Raw genomic sequence first — 5692 nt, 5'->3', positions numbered from 1 at the left:
AACAATTACTTTATATATAAGATTTAATTTATTCACCTATAAGATGAGTATAACAGCATCAACTTTATAGTCTACTGTAGAATTCAGTATGCTAATCCACAGTTATTGTTTAGCACAGTTCTTGCAACATAAAAAAACAGTGTTAGTCTTGACACTTCTGTGACAGCGAGTTGGCTAACGCCACTCATATAAGAGACCAAGTGAGCCTACCTTGACTCTCAAACTTGGCATGTTGAATAACTACACTGTTCAGCTGCATATGAAATGCATGTTTTGAGTGATTCTATTGGGGAACACCATGTTGTCTAGAATGGTGAGTTGTGGTGGTGTAAGGTGTGTGGGAGGTGAGATTTTTATGTGAGGTAGAAATCAGAATACTCCTGTCACTTAGGGCCATTTTCAAAGTGCCCAAATTTGGCATACCCCTCCAAGTGAGCTTGATATGACTGAGGGTGGCATGTGGCAGGGATATATCTTGATCACGCTTATCTGGTGACACTCCTGTGACTGAGAAACTGGTCTGGAAGAAGTTGTTAGATTGTGCTGAAGTGGGATGATTTTACAAACATAAATCTTAGGAAATCAGCCAAAGGGAAGTCAAATAAAAACAAAGAGAAATGTTCTTAAGCTCAGTGTGTGCCCCACAGAAATAGAGCAATCACCATCCTTTTCACACTGTCAGTGAGGTGACTCATATTTTATATGCAGAGCACTTCAGTAGACACATCAATAGTTTTTATTCAACTCTTATTCAGCAGTGTCTGCCCTCGGTAAGAACTTTAGTTAACTCTTAAAGTACCAATTCTGTATATGAACCTCTAAAGCCTTGTTACTTTAAATAAAGATAATTAAGGATGTTCTGACACTTCAGTAAAACACATGATATATTTTTTTATCCTAACCCAAAATCTGTTCATCAAACTATATTGCACTTTTCTGAAGGAAAATGAAGGAAGAGGGGAGGTGAGCGAGGGTGAGAATACTGGGAGGGGGAAGCCGTGGTTGCAATGCATTGTATGAGAAAAGAATAAATTAAAAAAACCTTAAAAATACATATTCGACAAAATTCTTATTGTAACTTATGGGGCTGAGGTGCAAATAACTTAAAGCATGGTCAAAGTACAAAAATAGAATGTGTATTAAGTAAATAAATTCTTTTAAAAATTTTTTATGGGGTCTTTGTGAATTTCACATCATGCACCCCAATCCAACTCATCTCCTCCTTTCCTCATACCTGCCCTCTGCCTTTGCGATCTCCTCCTCAACAGAGAAAAAAGAAATCTTACTGTAGAAGCTGCAGTGTGTCACAGATGTCCCGCAGTATACCCTTTTGTCCACACTTCTTTGTTTATAGAAGTTCACTAAAATGAGTTGTTGGTCTGGTACCAGGCAAGATCAGATGCAAGCTACACGTCTGGAGCCAGCTCTACTGTGCTGCCCAGGTGAGCTGCAGGGCCCGCTCTCCTGAGTACTAGAGCAGGTGAGGGGCAGGACCAGCTCTCCCACTCTAATGACCTTAGGGCCTGCTCTCCTGCCAGCCACATCAATGCATGACAGAAAAGTGGTGGGGGCAGCTCTTTCATGCTCACACTCTGGGGGTTGCCTTACCTGAGCCCTGTTACCAGGGTCAGTTCTACTCTGTTTTCCAAGGAGATGTAGGGCCTGCTCTCCTGAATACTGCAGCTGGTTGGGGGCAGGGCCAGTTCTACTGCTCTCATGACCCCAGGGCCAGGTCTCCCACCTACCACAGGTGGTTAGGGAAAGGGGGATAGACGTATCTCTCCCTCATGCATGCCACCACATAGGAGATGAGTGGCAGGGCTAGCTTTTCCATGTTCATGGTTGGTTCATCCATAACTTCTGCAATGTTCAGAGTACTGAAGCTGGCTAAAGGCGGCGACCAGCTCTCTTGCTTCTTACTGACACCAGGGCTTTCTGTGTATCTAGGGTCATCTCAGGGGTGATATATCTTACATATGCATTATGGCATGTGACAAGTGTCATCTTGGCATGGTCTGCCCTTCCAGGCTTGCGCAGCAATGGACAGGTGGCATCGTAGGCTAGCTCCCTGTCAGGGCTTCATGGCTCCTCACCTGGCCTGCCTAAGTGGTCCCTTGAAAGGGTGTCTGTCTTGGGCTCACTCTTGCCCAGGTCCCGAGGTCCCAGGTAAGGTTCATCTAGTTTCTGGCTCCCTCACCAACCTCGAAGCTCATCCAGTCTTGCTAGACTGGTAGTCGCCTCAAGCTAGCTCCTAGTCCTGGCCCCTCTGGTGTGGAGAGGTGGTGGTTTTCAGATGGCTTCTTCAGTCAATGTTAGGCTTCTAATCATTCAGATGTTTTTAGGTCATAACACTGAGTATAAACATAGCCTTTCTCCTCTCTGCCACCTATGGATGCACACGTGACACAGCAGTCACACCTGCAAAGCCTCTAGGGGCAGGAAATAAATAATCTTTACAGGAGACTGTTTGGGGATTAACTACTTGCAGTATAAATTATATTTATGCTATAAATGATCACACTTTGTTGAGAGTTGACTCTGAGAATAAGAAAGCATGTTTGTTTGTTGTTTTAAGGGTCCTACAAGATTTCCAGTTCTGGGGCAGGCTGGACTCTTGACCCTGTAACAGGGAGAAAAAGAGCACAATACATAGCTAAAGGCAGTAAAATGGAATGCCCTCGAGACTATCTAATGGTAAATCATTTCCAATGGAGGTTGTTATGAGTCAGGCAGTGCTATAAAAATGCCACTGTGGGAATGAGAATCCAGAAACACATCCATGGATAATACACACTAATCTTTCAGGATAAATCTCAGTCAAGGGACCCCAGCTGGATTTTCCCGGCATTTCTGCTGCAAGTTGTAAATACCTGTCTTGATGATGTTTTGTTTCCTCCTCCAATTTGGGTACTCCAACAGTGTCTGGATGCAGTAAGTACCAGTTTAATGGTGTTCACTGTCTACCTGCTGTTTCTAGCTGCATTTTTCTATTTGTTCTTTTACTACTTCTTGCTAAATGCTTAATGAAATTACTCATTCAAAAACATAGATCATCCTTCATGTAAAACAATGGTGTATATGAAACGATTTCAACTTGTAAGATGACCTTATAGTAGAAGGCCAATGATTATGTTTTCAGTTTTCTAGATGAAGGAAATTAAAATAAATTAATATGTAAGGGTTGAGGGGCTGATATTTGAAACTAGATGTATCTGACTCTAGAGCATTTTTCTTCTTTCTGAACCAAAGTTGAAAGGAGTGTAGAAAATGTAGCCTTGACAAATATCTAAAGGTACAAAATGATAAATTAAATATTTTTCTCCCATTTTGAAAGATGTGCCCTTCTTAATAGGAGGTCATTAAAATCTAAATTTTAGTTCTTGAAAATAAACATTCTCCTATAGATAGTACAGCTCTCAACTCTGAAATATGCTACCATCCGGGGCATCTCTTTCTACGGATTCTTCTTTCTCCTGAGAACTATAATTCTTTGCAGTTGTGCATATATTTTATAAGATAGTTGTGCCCTATTAGGCTAGCCTCGTGAATCTAAATTTTGGGTTACATCAGAATCTCCTGCTGGAACTGTTACAACACCAGCGATTCTGATATAATGATCTGGAGTGGGAGCAGAGAGTTTGTGTTTTAATAAGTTTCTAGATAAATCTGATATAGCCTAGAACTACACATGAGAACCGTTAATCACCCTAAGTCATAGAAATGATAAAGGGAAACAGTACATTAGCAATTACTTTCTAAGGATGCTGGTTGGAGAACTTTTTTTTTTTTTGAGACTTTTTTGAGACAAGGTTTCTGTGTAGACCTGGCTGTCCTAGAATTTGTCCTGTAGACCAGGCTGGCCTTGAACTCAAAGAGATCCACCTGCCTCTGCCTCCTGAGGGCTGGGATTAAAGGCAAGCAGTACCACTGCCTGGCTTGTTTTCTATATTTTTAAGCTTTAACCAGAAAGCATATTTTTCTGGATATAGTATAGATATAGATTTTTGCTTGTCTCCCTCCTCTTCCTCCATTTATATTTCCCCCATCATTTCCCTCCTGCTCATCTTTTGTTTGCTTAATCTCTAGCTTGGCTTTCCTTCCCCACAGCAGAATTCATTAAGATAGCTGCTTGGTGGTCTTTAGTAGGTTTGATGGACATATGCTGACATGTCTAGTCACCAGGATTTAGAGCCTGGGGATGTGAGAGAAGCTATGGGCTTAATTCATCATTCCTGGTCAGGGTATGAAGTTCTAGAGATATAAGAAGAAGGCTTATCAGGCATCCTTTTCCTTTCCATAAACTTCATCACATTAACCAAAAGGAATAAAACATAATGTACAAACAAAGAGAAGAGAGAAGAGGAAAATTATCATATTGCCTGGTGAGCAGAGATGAGGAAGTCTATAAGGATGTGAAGTTAAAAAGTTTCTAGTACTGCAGGGAACAGACTTGATCACAGTACTGGAGAGACCTAGAACCAACAATCCTTAACATATCAGAGGGTAAAATTGTGGTGTGGGACTTAAAACAGGGATTGACTGAAAAAAATCTACAAACAGTAAAAGTCTTGTTCCATTTCAGCATACCACAGAAATAAAACAAAATAAAATCCATACGAGTTTTTAATTTATGAATGGCTAAAGAAAATATGTAGCCTTCTGGTTTTTGTCTATGCCCAGAACTGACCCTGTGCTACAGTTCTATGTACCTAGATCCTGCTGGGAGAGAGTTGGTCTCCCAGTAGTGCTGACAAACCAGAGAGTACAGGTGAGACCACCACTTCTGCGCAAATACTAGGCTCAAGAGGAACCAAATGGGAGCCCTCAGGACACAGGAAAGGAGGAGTCTGGGACAGGATCCTTCCAGTTTCTGTTTGTGCCAAGAGCTGACCCTGTGCCACAGTGCTCTGTACCCAGATCATGTCTGGAGGGAGTCGATCTCCCAGGAGTTCTGACACACAGGCTTACAGAAGGGTCAAGCCACGCTCAAAGACAGCAAGACCAGCTAACATCAGAGATAACCAGATGGCGAGAGGCAAGTGCAAGAAGATAAGCAACAGTAACCAAGGTCAATTGGCATCTTCAGAACCCAGTTTTTCCACCACAGCAAGTCCAGGATACCACAACACACTGGGAAAGCAAGAGTCTGATTTAAAATCACATCTTATGATGATGTTAGATGACTTAAGAAGGACATAAATAACTCCCTTAAGAAATATAGGACAACACAGGTAAACAGGTAGAAGCCCTTAGAGGAAACATGAAAATCCCCTAAGGAATTACAGAAAAAGACAACCAAACAGGTCAAGGAATTGAACAAAACCATCCGGGATCTAAAAGTAGAAATAAAAACTATAAAGAAATCACACAGGGAGACAACCCTGGAGATAGAAAACCTAGAAAAGAGATCAGGAGTCATAGATGCAAACATTATCAACAGAATACAAGAAATAGAAGGAAGAATCTCAAGGGCAGAAAATACCATAGAAAACATTGACACAACTGTCAAAGAAAATGCAAAATGCAAAATGCCTAACTCAAAACATCCAGGCAATCCAGGACACAATTAGAAGATCAAACCTAAGGATAATAGGTATAGAAGAGAGCAAAGATTTGCAATTAAAGGACCAGTAAATATCTTCAATAAAATTATAGAAGAAAACTTCTCTAACCTAAAGAAAGAAATACACAT

General features: G+C 41.1%; 1 non-coding gene across 1 annotated transcript; it reads right to left on the bottom strand.

The window, feature by feature from the left end:
- Nucleotides 1–2308: 2308 nt before the first annotated feature.
- Nucleotides 2309–2440, bottom strand: LOC116906437. The gene has a single exon (XR_004388697.1). It is a non-coding gene; the product is annotated as a small nucleolar RNA SNORA17 (small nucleolar RNA).
- Nucleotides 2441–5692: the final 3252 nt, after the last annotated feature.

This window comes from Rattus rattus, chromosome 7, assembly GCF_011064425.1.
Source record: "Rattus rattus isolate New Zealand chromosome 7, Rrattus_CSIRO_v1, whole genome shotgun sequence".
Classification (NCBI taxonomy): domain Eukaryota; kingdom Metazoa; phylum Chordata; class Mammalia; order Rodentia; family Muridae; genus Rattus; species Rattus rattus.
The sequence above is the reverse complement of the archived record's forward strand: the minus strand, read 5'-3'. Positions and strand labels throughout refer to the sequence as shown.